This window comes from Hemiscyllium ocellatum, unplaced genomic scaffold (assembly GCF_020745735.1).
Source record: "Hemiscyllium ocellatum isolate sHemOce1 unplaced genomic scaffold, sHemOce1.pat.X.cur. scaffold_1522_pat_ctg1, whole genome shotgun sequence".
Taxonomy (NCBI): Eukaryota; Metazoa; Chordata; class Chondrichthyes; order Orectolobiformes; family Hemiscylliidae; genus Hemiscyllium; species Hemiscyllium ocellatum.
In genome coordinates, this window is record NW_026867798.1 from 48,262 (window position 1) to 66,282 (window position 18,021).

General features: G+C 51.4%; 9 non-coding genes across 9 annotated transcripts; all 9 read right to left on the reverse strand.

The window, feature by feature from the left end:
• Positions 1–1,500: 1,500 nt before the first annotated feature.
• LOC132810082 (U2 spliceosomal RNA) lies at positions 1,501–1,692 on the reverse strand. Its single transcript, XR_009642692.1, has one exon. It is a non-coding gene; the product is annotated as a U2 spliceosomal RNA (small nuclear RNA).
• A 1,788-nt stretch (positions 1,693–3,480) lies between these two features.
• On the reverse strand, positions 3,481–3,671 carry LOC132810117 (U2 spliceosomal RNA). The gene has a single exon (XR_009642724.1). It is a non-coding gene; the product is annotated as a U2 spliceosomal RNA (small nuclear RNA).
• A 1,798-nt stretch (positions 3,672–5,469) lies between these two features.
• On the reverse strand, positions 5,470–5,659 carry LOC132810125 (U2 spliceosomal RNA). Its single transcript, XR_009642731.1, has one exon. It is a non-coding gene; the product is annotated as a U2 spliceosomal RNA (small nuclear RNA).
• Positions 5,660–7,468: 1,809 nt separating this feature from the next.
• LOC132810083 (U2 spliceosomal RNA) lies at positions 7,469–7,660 on the reverse strand. The gene has a single exon (XR_009642693.1). It is a non-coding gene; the product is annotated as a U2 spliceosomal RNA (small nuclear RNA).
• A 1,797-nt stretch (positions 7,661–9,457) lies between these two features.
• On the reverse strand, positions 9,458–9,648 carry LOC132810102 (U2 spliceosomal RNA). The gene has a single exon (XR_009642710.1). It is a non-coding gene; the product is annotated as a U2 spliceosomal RNA (small nuclear RNA).
• A 1,805-nt stretch (positions 9,649–11,453) lies between these two features.
• LOC132810127 (U2 spliceosomal RNA) lies at positions 11,454–11,645 on the reverse strand. Its single transcript, XR_009642733.1, has one exon. It is a non-coding gene; the product is annotated as a U2 spliceosomal RNA (small nuclear RNA).
• A 1,795-nt stretch (positions 11,646–13,440) lies between these two features.
• On the reverse strand, positions 13,441–13,632 carry LOC132810084 (U2 spliceosomal RNA). The gene has a single exon (XR_009642694.1). It is a non-coding gene; the product is annotated as a U2 spliceosomal RNA (small nuclear RNA).
• Positions 13,633–15,439: 1,807 nt separating this feature from the next.
• On the reverse strand, positions 15,440–15,630 carry LOC132810073 (U2 spliceosomal RNA). Its single transcript, XR_009642684.1, has one exon. It is a non-coding gene; the product is annotated as a U2 spliceosomal RNA (small nuclear RNA).
• A 1,797-nt stretch (positions 15,631–17,427) lies between these two features.
• LOC132810115 (U2 spliceosomal RNA) lies at positions 17,428–17,618 on the reverse strand. Its single transcript, XR_009642722.1, has one exon. It is a non-coding gene; the product is annotated as a U2 spliceosomal RNA (small nuclear RNA).
• Between the last annotated feature and the right edge of the window lie 403 nt (positions 17,619–18,021).

The following is an 18,021-nucleotide window of genomic DNA, read 5'->3' on the forward strand; positions in this document are numbered from 1 at the left end:
GGCAGGGTCATTCATTCCCCCGGCATCTACAAGATTCACCAGAATTCCTCAGGCAGCACCTTGCAAACCCATGGCCAACGCAGCCTCGAAGGATGACGGCAGCAGATCCACGGGAACACCACCATTCGCAAGTTCTCCCCCCCGCCGAGGCACTCGCTGTCCTGAATTGCAAATATGTCCTTGTTCCTCCGGTGTTACCGGGTCAAAATCGGAATCCCCGCCCAAACAGCATCGCGGGGCTACCGACAGCACTTGGACTGCAGCGGTTCGAGAGAGCAGCTCACCACCAGGCTGATCTCGGCATGGCGAGAAATGTTGGCCTTGACGGAAAGATCCTATTCATTGCCTCCCCTTGTGTTGGTGTAGCTTGCCCATAAATGCCAATCATCGTTTCCCTCACGTACAGGATTCGCTCCTCGGCATTCCGCATCAATCCGAAAAGTTGCGAAAAGCGAATTACGTCCGTGCACCCTTTCTTTATCGTCCACTTTCAATATCCTCTCTACTTGTATCCGACTCTCTGTGGAGAATGGGGAGGGAGCTGATCTCCCCGTGTAAACATGTCACGCTGCAAGCGCGCCTCATCACCACCAGCAGCTCGATTCGACATCTCCGTTCACATTGCTGCAGATCGCTGACAACATTATAATCCGACCCAGTTGACAAACTGACAACTGTTTCGCTACTTGCACCGCAAATGATGACAAATCGTTCCAAATCGTACGGGTGGCACAGTGGATCAGTGGTTAGTACGGCTGCCTGGTGGCACCAGGAGCTGAAGCCAGTTCCAGCCTTGGGCGATCGTCTGCGTGAATAATCTTTACGTACAGACGTAGCTACTAAAGCAGGTCGCTTCCGTACAGTAGTTTGCGAAGAAACAAACAGAGATGGGGGTTTCACTCTATTCAGGAAACAGACTAAAGACATTTCTTCCTTGTTCAAGAAAATATTAGGATAAATTTGTTGCCTCGGGGGTGGGGGGGGGGGGGGGTTGGGAAGGGGCTGTGGGGGCTGATCTGATAGCCATTTGACATTGGCTGAGTCATGGGATCCCACAACCTGATTTGACTGTGTTAAAAATCCCACAACACCAGGTTTCAGCCCAACGGGGTTCTTTGAAATTACAGCAGTCACCCCACCCCCCGCCACCGCCGTACCATCGGTGGGATACGTTCCAAGAACGACCGCAGAAGCCCAAAACGGCAGACAAGGGCAAATCCATTCATTCAAATTGGCAAGTTACCTTCCTGGCAGGCCCCTGGTTCCAGAATGTTCCCTGTAGCACGTTGGGGTTACCCCTGTCCTGGCTTTCAGCGTGCTGCACCTTCATCAGGTAACTGCAGAGCAGGTTCATAAGACAGAAAACCCGTAACAAAAGACGATAGTTTCCTGCAACTGAAAAGACAATAGATGCAACAATCACTGACTGCCATCAACACGGCAAACTAGCAAAGGCAAGAGATTCACATTGCATTCACCTGCTTTTGAACTTGGGTAAGCGTTGGGTGCACCATTCCTGGAAACACTGCAATACCAGGCTGATACATGGAGAGGACAGAGCAAGCCCTTAAGCCATCTCCCTGCTCCAAAAATCCATTTAATACAAACACTCCCACCTTCGGGAGATATCAGCGATTAAACTGATAAGAACAGAAACTACACATATTCCAAGCCAAAAGGCCGAGAAGCGATAGCACATTAATACTCCAACGGTGGAGGTCATATTTGCCGACTATCCTTTCCATCAGTTTGATGATATTCAAAGTTCCTTTATTCCCTTACCGTCTACCTTCCTTCCAAGATATCCAACCAGACCGGAAGATCACTCTGCAGCAGTCGCTGTGCTTTCCCCGTGCTTTTCTGTTACGTAGCCGCGTAGGTCGCGCTGACGACCAATCAGATGGCACGGGCCGGAGCCACCGCACGTCAGGTCGACTGCAGAGAGGTTTCTCCCGGTGATCGGGGACAGCGGCGGCGGCAGGGTCATTCATTCCCCCGGCATCTACAAGATTCACCAGAATTCCTCAGGCAGCACCTTGCAAACCCATGGCCAACGCAGCCTCGAAGGATGACGGCAGCAGATCCACGGGAACACCACCATTCGCAAGTTCTCCCCCCCGCCGAGGCACTCGCTGTCCTGAATTGCAAATATGTCCTTGTTCCTCCGGTGTTACCGGGTCAAAATCGGGAATCCCCGCCCAAACAGCATCGCGGGGCTACCGACAGCACTTGGACTGCAGCGGTTCGAGAGAGCAGCTCACCCACCAGGCTGATCTCGGCATGGGCGAGAAATGTTGGCCTTGACGGAAAGATCCTATTCATTGCCTCCCCTTGTGTTGGTGTAGCTTGCCCATAAATGCCAATCATCGTTTCCCTCACGTACAGGATTCGCTCCTCGGCATTCCGCATCAATCCGAAAAGTTGCGAAAAGCGAATTACGTCCGTGCACCCTTTCTTTATCGTCCACTTTCAATATCCTCTCTACTTGTATCCGACTCTCTGTGGAGAATGGGGAGGGAGCTGATCTCCCCGTGTAAACATGTCACGCTGCAAGCGCGCCTCATCACCACCAGCAGCTCGATTCGACATCTCCGTTCACATTGCTGCAGATCGCTGACAACATTATAATCCGACCCAGTTGACAAACTGACAACTGTTTCGCTACTTGCACCGCAAATGATGACAAATCGTTCCAAATCGTACGGGTGGCACAGTGGATCAGTGGTTAGTACGGCTGCCTGGTGGCACCAGGGAGCTGAAGCCAGTTCCAGCCTTGGGCGATCGTCTGCGTGAATAATCTTTACGTACAGACGTAGCTACTAAAGCAGGTCGCTTCCGTACAGTAGTTTGCGAAGAAACAAACAGAGATGGGGTTTCACTCTATTCAGGAAACAGACTAAAGACATTTCTTCCTTGTTCAAGAAAATATTAGGATAAATTTGTTGCCTCGGGGTGGGGGGGGAGGCGGGGGGTTGGGAAGGGGCTGTGGGGGCTGATCTGATAGCCATTTGACATTGGCTGAGTCATGGGATCCCACAACCTGATTTGACTGTGTTAAAAATCCCACAACACCAGGTTTCAGCCCAACGGGGTTCTTTGAAATTACAGCAGTCACCCCACCCCCCGCCACCGCCGTACCATCGGTGGGATACGTTCCAAGAACGACCGCAGAAGCCCAAACGGCAGACAAGGGCAAATCCATTCATTCAAATTGGCAAGTTACCTTCCTGGCAGGCCCCTGGTTCCAGAATGTTCCCTGTAGCACGTTGGGGTTACCCCTGTCCTGGCTTTCAGCGTGCTGCACCTTCATCAGGTAACTGCAGAGCAGGTTCATAAGACAGAAAACCCGTAACAAAAGACGATAGTTTCCTGCAACTGAAAAGACAATAGATGCAACAATCACTGACTGCCATCAACACGGCAAACTAGCAAAGGCAAGAGATTCACATTGCATTCACCTGCTTTTGAACTTGGGTAAGCGTTGGGTGCACCATTCCTGGAAACACTGCAATACCAGGCTGATACATGGAGAGGACAGAGCAAGCCCTTAAGCCATCTCCCTGCTCCAAAAATCCATTTAATACAAACACTCCCACCTTCGGGAGATATCAGCGATTAAACTGATAAGAACAGAAACTACACATATTCCAAGCCAAAGGCCGAGAAGCGATAGCACATTAATACTCCAACGGTGGAGGTCATATTTGCCGACTATCCTTTCCATCAGTTTGATGATATTCAAAGTTCCTTTATTCCCTTACCGTCTACCTTCCTTCCAAGATATCCAACCAGACCGGAAGATCACTCTGCAGCAGTCGCTGTGCTTTCCCCGTGCTTTTCTGTCCATCTGTTACGTAGCCGCGTAGGTCGCGCTGACGACCAATCAGATGGCACGGGCCGGAGCCACCGCACGTCAGGTCGACTGCAGAGAGGTTTCTCCCGGTGATCGGGGACAGCGGCGGCGGCAGGGTCATTCATTCCCCCGGCATCTACAAGATTCACCAGAATTCCTCAGGCAGCACCTTGCAAACCCATGGCCAACGCAGCCTCGAAGGATGACGGCAGCAGATCCACGGGAACACCACCATTCGCAAGTTCTCCCCCCCCCCCCGCCGAGGCACTCGCTGTCCTGAATTGCAAATATGTCCTTGTTCCTCCGGTGTTACCGGGTCAAAATCGGGAATCCCCGCCCAAACAGCATCGCGGGCTACCGACAGCACTTGGACTGCAGCGGTTCGAGAGAGCAGCTCACCACCAGGCTGATCTCGGCATGGGCGAGAAATGTTGGCCTTGACGGAAAGATCCTATTCATTGCCTCCCCTTGTGTTGGTGTAGCTTGCCCATAAATGCCAATCATCGTTTCCCTCACGTACAGGATTCGCTCCTCGGCATTCCGCATCAATCCGAAAAGTTGCGAAAAGCGAATTACGTCCGTGCACCCTTTCTTTATCGTCCACTTTCAATATCCTCTCTACTTGTATCCGACTCTCTGTGGAGAATGGGGAGGGAGCTGATCTCCCCGTGTAAACATGTCACGCTGCAAGCGCGCCTCATCACCACCAGCAGCTCGATTCGACATCTCCGTTCACATTGCTGCAGATCGCTGACAACATTATAATCCGACCCAGTTGACAACTGACAACTGTTTCGCTACTTGCCCCGCAAATGATGACAAATCGTTCCAAATCGTACGGGTGGCACAGTGGATCAGTGGTAGTACGGCTGCCTGGTGGCACCAGGGAGCTGAAGCCAGTTCCAGCCTTGGCGATCGTCTGCGTGAATAATCTTTACGTACAGACGTAGCTACTAAAGCAGGTCGCTTCCGTACAGTAGTTTGCGAAGAAACAAAACAGAGATGGGGGTTTCACTCTATTCAGGAAACAGACTAAAGACATTTCTTCCTTGTTCAAGAAAATATTAGGATAAATTTGTTGCCTCGGGGTGGGGGGGGTGGCGGGGGGGGGAAGGGGCTGTGTGGGGCTGATCTGATAGCCATTTGACATTGGCTGAGACATGGGATCCCACAACCTGATTTGACTGTGTTAAAAATCCCACAACACCAGGTTTCAGCCCAACGGGGTTCTTTGAAATTACAGCAGTCACCCCACCCCCCCGCCACCGCCGTACCATCGGTGGGATACGTTCCAAGAACGACCGCAGAAGCCCAAAACGGCAGACAAGGGCAAATCCATTCATTCAAATTGGCAAGTTACCTTCCTGGCAGGCCCTGGTTCCAGAATGTTCCCTGTAGCACGTTGGGGTTACCCCTGTCCTGGCTTTCAGCGTGCTGCACCTTCATCAGGTAACTGCAGAGCAGGTTCATAAGACAGAAAACCCGTAACAAAAGACGATAGTTTCCTGCAACTGAAAAGACAATAGATGCAACAATCACTGACTGCCATCAACACGGCAAACGAGCAAAGGCAAGAGATTCACATTGCATTCACCTGCTTTTGAACTTGGGTAGACGTTGGGTGCACCATTCCTGGAAACACTGCATACCAGGCTGATACATGGAGAGGACAGAGCAAGCCCTTAAGCCATCTCCCTGCTCCAAAAATCCATTTAATACAAACACTCCCACCTTCGGGAGATATCAGCGATTAAACTGATAAGAACAGAAACTACACATATCCAAGCCAAAAGGCCGAGAAGCGATAGCACATTAATACTCCAACGGTGGAGGTCATATTTGCCGACTAACCTTTCCATCAGTTTGATGATATTCAAAGTTCCTTTATTCCCTTACCGTCTACCTTCCTTCCAAGATATCCAACCAGACCGGAAGATCACTCTGCAGCAGTCGCTGTGCTTTCCCCGTGCTTTTCTGTTACGTAGCCGCGTAGGTCGCGCTGACGACCAATCAGATGGCACGGGCCGGAGCCACTGCACGTCAGGTCGACTGCAGAGAGGTTTCTCCCGGTGATCGGGGACAGCGGCGGCGGCAGGGTCATTCATTCCCCGGCAGGGTCATTCATTCCCCCGGCATCTACAAGATTCACCAGAATTCCTCAGGCAGCACCTTGTAAACCCATGGCCAACGCAGCCTCGAAGGATGACGGCAGCAGATCCACGGGAACACCACCATTCGCAAGTTCTCCCCCGCGCCGAGGCACTCGCTGTCCTGAATTGCAAATATGTCCTTGTTCCTCCGGTGTTACCGGGTCAAAATCGGGAATCCCCGCCCAAACAGCATCGCGGGGCTACCGACAGCACTTGGACTGCAGCGGTTCGAGAGAGCAGCTCACCACCAGGCTGATCTCGGCATGGGCGAGAAATGTTGGCCTTGACGGAAAGATCCTATTCATTGCCTCCCCTTGTGTTGGTGTAGCTTGCCCATAAATGCCAATCATCGTTTCCCTCACGTACAGGATTCGCTCCTCGGCATCCGCATCAATCCGAAAAGTTGCGAAAAGCGAATTACGTCCGTGCACCCTTTCTTTATCGTCCACTTTCAATATCCTCTCTACTTGTATCCGACTCTCTGTGGAGAATGGGGAGGGAGCTGATCTCCCCGTGTAAACATGTCACGCTGCAAGCGTGCCTCATCACCACCAGCAGCTCGATTCGACATCTCCGTTCACATTGCTGCAGATCGCTGACAACATTATAATCCGACCCAGTTGACAAACTGACAACTGTTTCGCTACTTGCACCGCAAATGATGACAAATCGTTCCAAATCGTACGGGTGGCACAGTGGATCAGTGGTTAGTACGGCTGCCTGGTGGCACCAGGGAGCTGAAGCCAGTTCCAGCCTTGGCGATCGTCTGCGTGAATAATCTTTACGTGCAGACGTAGCTACTAAAGCAGGTCGCTTCCGTACAGTAGTTTGCGAAGAAACAAACAGAGATGGGGGTTTCACTCTATTCAGGAAACAGACCAAAGACATTTCTTCTTGTTCAAGAAAATATTAGGATAAATTTGTTGCCTCGGGGTTGGGGGGGGAGCGGGGGGGTTGGGAAGGGGCTGTGGGGGCTGATCTGATAGCCATTTGACATTGGCTGAGTCATGGGATCCCACAACCTGATTTGACTGTGTTAAAAAATCCCACAACACCAGGGTTCAGCCCAACGGGGTTCTTTGAAATTACAGCAGTCACCCCACCCCCCCCCCCCCGCCGTACCAACGGTGGGATACGTTCCAAGAACGACCGCAGAAGCCCAAAACGGCAGACAAGGGCAAATCCATTCATTCAAATTGGCAAGTTACCTTCCTGGCAGGCCCCTGGTTCCAGAATGTTCCCTGTAGCACGTTGGGGTTACCCCTGTCCTGGCTTTCAGCGTGCTGCACCTCCATCAGGTAACTGCAGAGCAGGTTCATAAGACAGAAAACCCGTAACAAAAGACGATAGTTTCCTGCAACTGAAAAGACAATAGATGCAACAATCACTGACTGCCATCAACACGGCAAACTAGCAAAGGCAAGAGATTCACATTGCATTCACCTGCTTTTGAACTTGGGTAAGCGTTGGGTGCACCATTCCTGGAAACACTGCAATACCAGGCTGATACATGGAGAGGACAGAGCAAGCCCTTAAGCCATCTCCCTGCTCCAAAAATCCATTTAATACAAACACTCCCACCTTCGGGAGATATCAGCGATTAAACTGATAAGAACAGAAACTACACATATTCCAAGCCAAAAGGCCGAGAAGCGATAGCACATTAATACTCCAACGGTGGAGGTCATATTTGCCGACTATCCTTTCCATCAGTTTGATGATATTCAAAGTTCCTTTATTCCCTTACCGTCTACCTTCCTTCCAAGATATCCAACCAGACCGGAAGATCACTCTGCAGCAGTCGCTGTGCTTTCCCCGTGCTTTTCTGTCCATCTGTTACGTAGCCGCGTAGGTCGCGCTGACGACCAATCAGATGGCACGGGGCGGAGCCACCGCACGTCAGGTCGACTGCAGAGAGGTTTCTCCCGGTGATCGGGGACAGCGGCGGCGGCAGGGTCATTCATTCCCCCGGCATCTACAAGATTCACCAGAATTCCTCAGGCAGCACCTTGCAAACCCATGGCCAACGCAGCCTCGAAGGATGACGGCAGCAGATCCACGGGAACACCACCATTCGCAAGTTCTCCCCCCCCGCCGAGGCACTCGCTGTCCTGAATTGCAAATATGTCCTTGTTCCTCCGGTGTTACCGGGTCAAAATCGGGAATCCCCGCCCAAACAGCATCGCGGGGCTACCGACAGCACTTGGACTGCAGCGGTTCGAGAGAGCAGCTCACCACCAGGCTGATCTCGGCATGGGCGAGAAATGTTGGCCTTGACGGAAAGATCCTATTCATTGCCTCCCCTTGTGTTGGTGTAGCTTGCCCATAAATGCCAATCATCGTTTCCCTCACGTACAGGATTCGCTCCTCGGCATTCCGCATCATCCGAAAAGTTGCGAAAAGCGAATTACGTCCGTGCACCCTTTCTTTATCGTCCACTTTCAATATCCTCTCTACTTGTATCCGACTCTCTGTGGAGAATGGGGAGGGAGCTGATCTCCCCGTGTAAACATGTCACGCTGCAAGCGCGCCTCATCACCACCAGCAGCTCGATTCGACATCTCCGTTCACATTGCTGCAGATCGCTGACAACATTATAATCCGACCCAGTTGACAAACTGACAACTGTTTCGCTACTTGCACCGCAAATGATGACAAATCGTTCCAAATCGTACGGGTGGCACAGTGGATCAGTGGTTAGTACGGCTGCCTGGTGGCACCAGGGAGCTGAAGCCAGTTCCAGCCTTGGGCGATCGTCTGCGTGAATAATCTTTACGTACAGACGTAGCTACTAAAGCAGGTCGCTTCCGTACAGTAGTTTGCGAAGAAACAAAACAGAGATGGGGGTTTCACTCTATTCAGGAAACAGACTAAAGACATTTCTTCCTTGTTCAAGAAATATTAGGATAAATTTGTTGCCTCGGGGTGGGGGGGGAGGCGGGGGGGTTGGGAAGGGGCTGTGGGGGCTGATCTGATAGCCATTTGACATTGGCTGAGTCATGGGATCCCACAACCTGATTTGACTGTGTTAAAAATCCCACAACACCAGGTTCAGCCCAACGGGGTTCTTTGAAATTACAGCAGTCACCCCACCCCCCCGCCACCGCCGTACCATCGGTGGATACGTTCCAAGAACGACCGCAGAAGCCCAAAACGGCAGACAAGGTCAAATCCATTCATTCAAATTGGCAAGTTACCTTCCTGGCAGGCCCCTGGTTCCAGAATGTTCCCTGTAGCACGTTGGGGTTACCCCTGTCCTGGCTTTCAGCGTGCTGCACCTTCATCAGGTAACTGCAGAGCAGGTTCATAAGACAGAAAACCCGTAACAAAAGACGATAGTTTCCTGCAACTGAAAAGACAATAGATGCAACAATCACTGACTGCCATCAACACGGCAAACGAGCAAAGGCAAGAGATTCACATTGCATTCACCTGCTTTTGAACTTGGGTAGACGTTGGGTGCACCATTCCTGGAAACACTGCAATACCAGGCTGATACATGGAGAGGACAGAGCAAGCCCTTAAGCCATCTCCCTGCTCCAAAAATCCATTTATACAAACACTCCCACCTTCGGGAGATATCAGCGATTAAACTGATAAGAACAGAAACTACACATATTCCAAGCCAAAAGGCCGAGAAGCGATAGCACATAATACTCCAACGGTGGAGGTCATATTTGCCGACTATCCTTTCCATCAGTTTGATGATATTCAAAGTTCCTTTATTCCCTTACCGTCTACCTTCCTTCCAAGATATCCAACCAGACCGGAAGATCACTCTGCAGCAGTCGCTGTGCTTTACCCGTGGTTTTCTGTTACGTAGCCGCGTAGGTCGCGCTGACGACCAATCAGATGGCACGGGCCGGAGCCACGCACGTCAGGTCGACTGCAGAGAGGTTTCTTCCGGTGATCGGGGACAGCGTCGGCGGCAGGGTCATTCATTCCCCCGGCAGGGTCATTCATTCCACCGGCATCTACAAGATTCACCAGAATTCCTCAGGCAGCACCTTGTAAACCCATGGCCAACGCAGCCTCGAAGGATGACGGCAGCAGATCCACGGGAACACCACCAATCGCAAGTTCTCCCCCGCGCCGAGGCACTCGCTGTCCTGAATTGCAAATATGTCCTTGTTCCTCCGGTGTTACCGGGTCAAAATCGGAATCCCCGCCCAAACAGCATCGCGGGGCTACCGACAGCACTTGGACTGCAGCGGTTCGAGAGAGCAGCTCACCACCAGGCTGAACTCGGCATGGGCGAGAAATGTTGGCCTTGACGGAAAATCCTATTCATTGCCTCCCCTTGTGTTGGTGTAGCTTGCCCATAAATGCCAATCATCGTTTCCCTCACGTACAGGATTCGCTCCTCGGCATTCCGCATCAATCCGAAAAGTTGCGAAAAGCGAATTACGTCCGTGCACCCTTTCTTTATCGTCCACTTTCAATATCCTCTCTACTTGTATCCGACTCTCTGTGGAGAATGGGGAGGGAGCTGATCTCCCCGTGTAAACATGTCACGCTGCAAGCGTGCCTCATCACCACCAGCAGCTCGATTCGACATCTCCGTTCACATTGCTGCAGATCGCTGACAACATTATAATCCGACCCAGTTGACAAACTGACAACTGTTTCGCTACTTGCACCGCAAATGATGACAAATCGTTCCAAATCGTACGGGTGGCACAGTGGATCAGTGGTTAGTACGGCTGCCTGGTGGCACCAGGGAGCTGAAGCCAGTTCCAGCCTTGGGCGATCGTCTGCGTGAATAATCTTTACGTACAGACGTAGCTACTAAAGCAGGTCGCATCCGTACAGTAGTTTGCGAAGAACAAACAGAGATGGGGGTTTCACTCTATTCAGGAAAACAGACCAAAGACATTTCTTTCCTGTTCAAGAAAATATTAGGATAAATTTGTTGCCTCGGGGTGGGGGGGAGGCGGGGGGTTGGGAAGGGGCTGTGGGGGCTGATCAGATAGCCATTTGACATTGGCTGAGTCATGGGATCCCACAACCTGATTTGACTGTGTTAAAATCCCACAACACCAGGGTTCAGCCCAACGGGGTTCTTTGAAATTACAGCAGTCACCCCCACCCCCCGCCACCGCCGTACCATCGGTGGGATACGTTCCAAGAACGACCGCAGAAGCCCAAAACGGCAGACAAGGGCAAATCCATTCATTCAAATTGGCAAGTTACCTTCCTGGCAGGCCCCTGGTTCCAGAATGTTCCCTGTAGCACGTTGGGGTTACCCCGGTCCTGGCTTTCAGCGTGCTGCACCTTCATCAGGTAACTGCAGAGCAGGTTCATAAGACAGAAAACCCGTAACAAAAGACGATAGTTTCCTGCAACTGAAAAGACAATAGATGCAACAATCACTGACTGCCATCAACACGGCAAACTAGCAAAGGCAAGAGATTCACATTGCATTCACCTGCTTTTGAACTTGGGTAAGCGTTGGGTGCACCATTCCTGGAAACACTGCAATACCAGGCTGATACATGGAGAGGACAGAGCAAGCCCTTAAGCCATCTCCCTGCTCCAAAAATCCATTTAATACAAACACTCCCACCTTCGGGAGAAATCAGCGATTAAACTGATAAAAACAGAAACTACACATATTCCAAGCCAAAAGGCCGAGAAGCGATAGCACATTAATACTCCAACGGTGGAGGTCATATTTGCCGACTATCCTTTCCATCAGTTTGATGATATTCAAAGTTCCTTTATTCCCTTACCGTCTACCTTCCTTCCAAGATATCCAACCAGACCGGAAGATCACTCTGCAGCAGTCGCTGTGCTTTCCCCGTGCTTTTCTGTCCATCTGTTACGTAGCCGCGTAGGTCGCGCTGACGACCAATCAGATGGCACGGGCCGGAGCCACCGCACGTCAGGTCGACTGCAGAGAGGTTTCTCCCGGTGATCGTGGACAGCGGCGGCGGCAGGGTCATTCATTCCCCCGGCATCTACAAGATTCACCAGAATTCCTCAGGCAGCACCTTGCAAACCCATGGCCAACGCAGCCTCGAAGGATGACGGCAGCAGATCCACGGGAACACCACCATTCGCAAGTTCTCCCCCCCGCCGAGGCACTCGCTGTCCTGAATTGCAAATATGTCCTTGTTCCTCCGGTGTTACCGGGGTCAAAATCGGGAATCCCCGCCCAAACAGCATCGCGGGGCTACCGACAGCACTTGGACTGCAGCGTTTCGAGAGAGCAGCTCACCACCAGGCTGATCTCGGCATGGGCGAGAAATGTTGGCCTTGACGGAAAGATCCTATCCATTGCCTCCCCTTGTGTTGGTGTAGCTTGCCCATAAATGCCAATCATCGTTTCCCTCACGTACAGGATTCGCTCCTCGGCATTCCGCATCAATCCGAAAAGTTGCGAAAAGCGAATTACGTCCGTGCACCCTTTCTTTATCGTCCACTTTCAATATCCTCTCTACTTGTATCCGACTCTCTGTGGAGAATGGGGAGGGAGCTGATCTCCCGTGTAAACATGTCACGCTGCAAGCGCGCCTCAACACCACCAGCAGCTCGATTCGACATCTCCGTTCACATTGCTGCAGATCGCTGACAACATTATAATCCGACCCAGTTGACAAACTGACAACTGTTTCGCTACTTGCACCGCAAATGATGACAAATCGTTCCAAATCGTACGGGTGGCACAGTGGATCAGTGGTTAGTACGGCTGCCTGGTGGCACCAGGGAGCTGAAGCCAGTTCCAGCCTTGGGCGATCGTCTGCGTGAATAATCTTTACGTACAGACGTAGCTACTAAAGCAGGTCGCTTCCGTACAGTAGTTTGCGAAGAAACAAAACAGAGATGGGGTTTCACTCTATTCAGGAAACAGACTAAAGACATTTCTTCCTTGTTCAAGAAAAATATTAGGATAAATTTGTTGCCTCGGGGTGGGGGGGGAGGCGGGGGGTTGGGAAGGGGCTGTGGGGGCTGATCTGATAGCCATTTGACATTGGCTGAGTCATGGATCCCACAACCTGATTTGACTGTGTTAAAAATCCCACAACACCAGGTTTCAGCCCAACGGGGTTCTTTGAAAATACAGCAGTCACCCCACCCCCCGCCACCGCCGTACCATCGGTGGGATACGTTCCAAGAACAACCGCAGAAGCCCAAAACGGCAGACAAGGTCAAATCCATTCATTCAAATTGGCAAGTTACCTTCCTGGCAGGCCCCTGGTTCCAGAATGTTCCCTGTAGCACGTTGGGGTTACCCCTGTCCTGGCTTCAGCGTGCTGCACCTCATCAGGTAACTGCAGAGCAGGTTCATAAGACAGAAAACCCGTAACAAAAGACGATAGTTTCCTGCAACTGAAAAGACAATAGATGCAACAATCACTGACTGCCATCAACACGGCAAACGAGCAAAGGCAAGAGATTCACATTGCATTCACCTGCTTTTGAACTTGGGTAGACGTTGGGTGCACCATTCCTGGAAACACTGCAATACCAGGCTGATACATGGAGAGGACAGAGCAAGCCCTTAAGCCATCTCCCTGCTCCAAAAATCCATTTAATACAAACACTCCCACCTTCGGGAGATATCAGCGATTAAACTGATAAGAACAGAAACTACACATATTCCAAGCCAAAAGGCCGAGAAGCGATAGCACATTAATACTCCAACGGTGGAGGTCATATTTGCCGACTATCCTTTCCATCAGTTTGATGATATTCAAAGTTCCTTAATTCCCTTACCGTCTACCTTCCTTCCAAGATATCCAACCAGACCGTAAGATCACTCTGCAGCAGTCGCTGTGCTTTACCCGTGGTTTTCTGTTACGTAGCCGCGAAGGTCGCGCTGACGACCAATCAGATGGCACGGGCCGGAGCCACTGCACGTCAGGTCGACTGCAGAGAGGTTTCCCGGTGATCGGGGACAGCGGCGGCGGCAGGGTCATTCATTTCCCCGGCAGGGTCATTCATTCCCCCGGCATCTACAAGATTCACCAGAATTCCTCAGGCAGCACCTTGTAAACCCATGGCCAACGCAGCCTCGAAGGATGACGGCAGCAGATCCACGGGAACACCACCATTCGCAAGTTCTCCCCCGCGCCGAGGCACTCGCTGTCCTGAATTGCAAATATGTCCTTGTTCCTCCGGTGTTACCGGGTCAAAATCGGGAATCCCCGCCCAAACAGCATCGCGGGGCTACCGACAGCACTTGGACTGCAGCGGTTCGAGAGAGCAGCTCACCACCAGGCTGATCTCGGCATGGGCGAGAAATGTTGGCCTTGACGGAAAGATCCTATTCATTGCCTCCCCTTGTGTTGGTGTAGCTTGCCCATAAATGCCAATCATCGTTTCCCTCACGTACAGGATTCGCTCCTCGGCATTCCGCATCAATCCGAAAAGTTGCGAAAAGCGAATTACGTCCGTGCACCCTTTCTTTATCGTCCACTTTCAATATCCTCTCTACTTGTATCCGACTCTCTGTGGAGAATGGGGAGGGAGCTGATCTCCCCGTGTAAACATGTCACGCTGCAAGCGTGCCTCATCACCACCAGCAGCTCGATTCGACATCTCCGTTCACATTGCTGCAGATCGCTGACAACATTATAATCCGACCCAGTTGACAAACTGACAACTGTTTCGCTACTTGCACCGCAAATGATGACAAATCGTTCCAAATCGTACGGGTGGCACAGTGGATCAGTGGTTAGTACGGCTGCCTGGTGGCACCAGGGAGCTGAAGCCAGTTCCAGCCTTGGCGATCGTCTGCGTGAATAATCTTTACGTGCAGACGTAGCTACTAAAGCAGGTCGCTTCCGTACAGTAGTTTGCGAAGAAACAAAACAGAGATGGGGGTTTCACTCTATTCAGGAAACAGACCAAAGACATTTCTTTCTTGTTCAAGAAAATATTAGGATAAATTTGTTGCCTCGGGGTTGGGGGGGAGGGCGGGGGGTTGGGAAGGGGCTGTGGGGCTGATCTGATAGCCATTTGACATTGGCTGAGTCATGGGATCCCACAACCTGATTTGACTGTGTTAAAAATCCCACAACACCAGGGTTCAGCCCAACGGGGTTCTTTGAAATTACAGCAGTCACCCACCCCCCGCCACCGCCGTACCATCGGTGGGATACGTTCCAAGAACGACCGCAGAAGCCCAAAACGGCAGACAAGGGCAAATCCATTCATTCAAATTGGCAAGTTACCTTCCTGGCAGGCCCCTGGTTCCAGAATGTTCCCTGTAGCACGTTGGGTTACCCCTGTCCTGGCTTTCAGCGTGCTGCACCTTCATCAGGTAACTGCAGAGCAGGTTCATAAGACAGAAAACCCCGTAACAAAAGACGATAGTTTCCTGCAACTGAAAAGACAATAGATGCAACAATCACTGACTGCCATCAACACGGCAAACTAGCAAAGGCAAGAGATTCACATTGCATTCACCTGCTTTTGAACTTGGGTAAGCGTTGGGTGCACCATTCCTGGAAACACTGCAATACCAGGCTGATACATGGAAGGACAGAGCAAGCCCTTAAGCCATCTCCCTGCTCCAAAAATCCATTTAATACAAACACTCCCACCTTCGGGAGATATCAGCGATTAAACTGATAAGAAAAGAAACTACACATATTCCAAGCCAAAAGGCCGAGAAGCGATAGCACATTAATACTCCAACGGTGGAGGTCATATTTGCCGACTATCCTTTCCATCAGTTTGATGATATTCAAAGTTCCTTTATTCCCTTACCGTCTACCTTCCTTCAAGATATCCAACCAGACCGGAAGATCACTCTGCAGCAGTCGCTGTGCTTTCCCCGTGCTTTTCTGTCCATCTGTTACGTAGCCGCGTAGGTCGCGCTGACGACCAATCAGATGGCACGGGCCGGAGCCACCGCACGTCAGGTCGACTGCAGAGAGGTTTTCTCCCGGTGATCGGGGACAGCGGCGGCGGCAGGGTCATTCATCCCCCCGGCATCTACAAGATTCACCAGAATTCCTCAGGCAGCACCTTGCAAACCCATGCCAACGCAGCCTCGAAGGATGACGGCAGCAGATCCACGGGAACACCACCATTCGCAAGTTCTCTCCCCCCGCCGAGGCACTCGCTGTCCTGAATTGCAAATATGTCCTTGTTCCTCCGGTGTTACCGGGTCAAAATCGGGAATCCCCGCCCAAACAGCATCGCGGGGCTACCGACAGCACTTGGACTGCAGCGGTTCGAGAGAGCAGCTCACCACCAGGCTGATCTCGGCATGGGCGAGAAATGTTGGCCTTGACGGAAAGATCCTATTCATTGCCTCCCCATGTGTTGGTGTAGCTTGCCCATAAATGCCAATCATCGTTTCCCTCACGTACAGGATTCGCTCCTCGGCATTCCGCATCAATCCGAAAAGTTGCGAAAAGCGAATTACGTCCGTGCACCCTTTCTTTATCGTCCACTTTCAATATCCTCTCTACTTGTATCCGACTCTCTGTGGAGAATGGGGAGGGAGCTGATCTCCCCGTGTAAACATGTCACGCTGCAAGCGCGCCTCATCACCACCAGCAGCTCGATTCGACATCTCCGTTCACATTGCTGCAGATCGCTGACAACATTAAATCCGACCCAGTTGACAAACTGACAACTGTTTCGCTACTTGCACCGCAAATGATGACAAATCGTTCCAAATCGTACGGGTGGCACAGTGGATCAGTGGTTAGTACGGCTGCCTGGTGGCACCAGGGAGCTGAAGCCAGTTCCAGCCTTGGGCGATCGTCTGCGTGAATAATCTTTACGTGCAGACGTAGCTACTAAAGCAGGTCGCTTCCGTACAGTAGTTGCGAAGAAACAAACAGAGATGGGGGTTTCACTCTATTCAGGAAACAGACTAAAGACATTTCTTCCTGTTCAAGAAAATATTAGGATAAATTTGTTGCCTCGGGGTGGGGGGGGAGGCGGGGGGGTTGGGAAGGGGCTGTGGGGGCTGATCAGATAGCCATTTGACATTGGCTGAGTCATGGGATCCCACAACCTGATTTGACTGTGTTAAAAATCCCACAACACCAGGTTTCAGCCCAACGGGGGTCTTTGAAATTACAGCAGTCACCCCACCCCCCGCCACCGCCGTACCATCGGTGGGATACGTTCCAAGAACGACCGCAGAAGCCCAAAACGGCAGACAAGGGCAAATCCATTCATTCAAAATTGGCAAGTTACCTTCCTGGCAGGCCCCTGGTTCCAGAATGGTCCCTGTAGCACGTTGGGGTTACCCCTGTCCTGGCTTCCAGCGTGCTGCACCTTCATCAGGTAACTGCAGAGCAGGTTCATAAGACAGAAAACCCGTAACAAAAGACGATAGTTTCCTGCAACTGAAAAGACAATAGATGCAACAATCACTGACTGCCATCAACACGGCAAACTAGCAAAGGCAAGAGATTCACATTGCATTCACCTGCTTTTTGAACTTGGGTAAGCGTTGGGTGCACCATTCCTGGAAACACTGCAATACCAGGCTGATACATGGAGAGGACAGAGCAAGCCCTAAGCCATCTCCCTGCTCCAAAAATCCTTTTAATACAAACACTCCCACCTTCGGGAGATATCAGCGATTAAACTGATAAGAACAGAAACTACACATATTCCAAGCCAAAAGGCCGAGAAGCGATAGCACATTAATACTCCAACGGTGGAGGTCATATTTGCCGACTATCCTTTCCATCAGTTTGATGATATTCAAAGTTCCTTTATTCCCTTACCGTCTACCTTCCTTCCAAGATATCCAACCAGACCGGAAGATCACTCTGCAGCAGTCGCTGTGCTTTCCCCGTGCTTTTCTGTCCATCTGTTACGTAGCCGCGTAGGTCGCGCTGACGACCAATCAGATGGCACGGGCCGGAGCCACCGCACGTCAGGTCGACTGCAGAGAGGTTTCTCCCGGTGATCGGGGACAGCGGCGGCGGCAGGGTCATTCATTCCCCCGGCATCTACAAGATTCACCAGAATTCCTCAGGCAGCACCTTGCAAACCCATGGCCAACGCAGCCTCGAAGGATGACGGCAGCAGATCCAC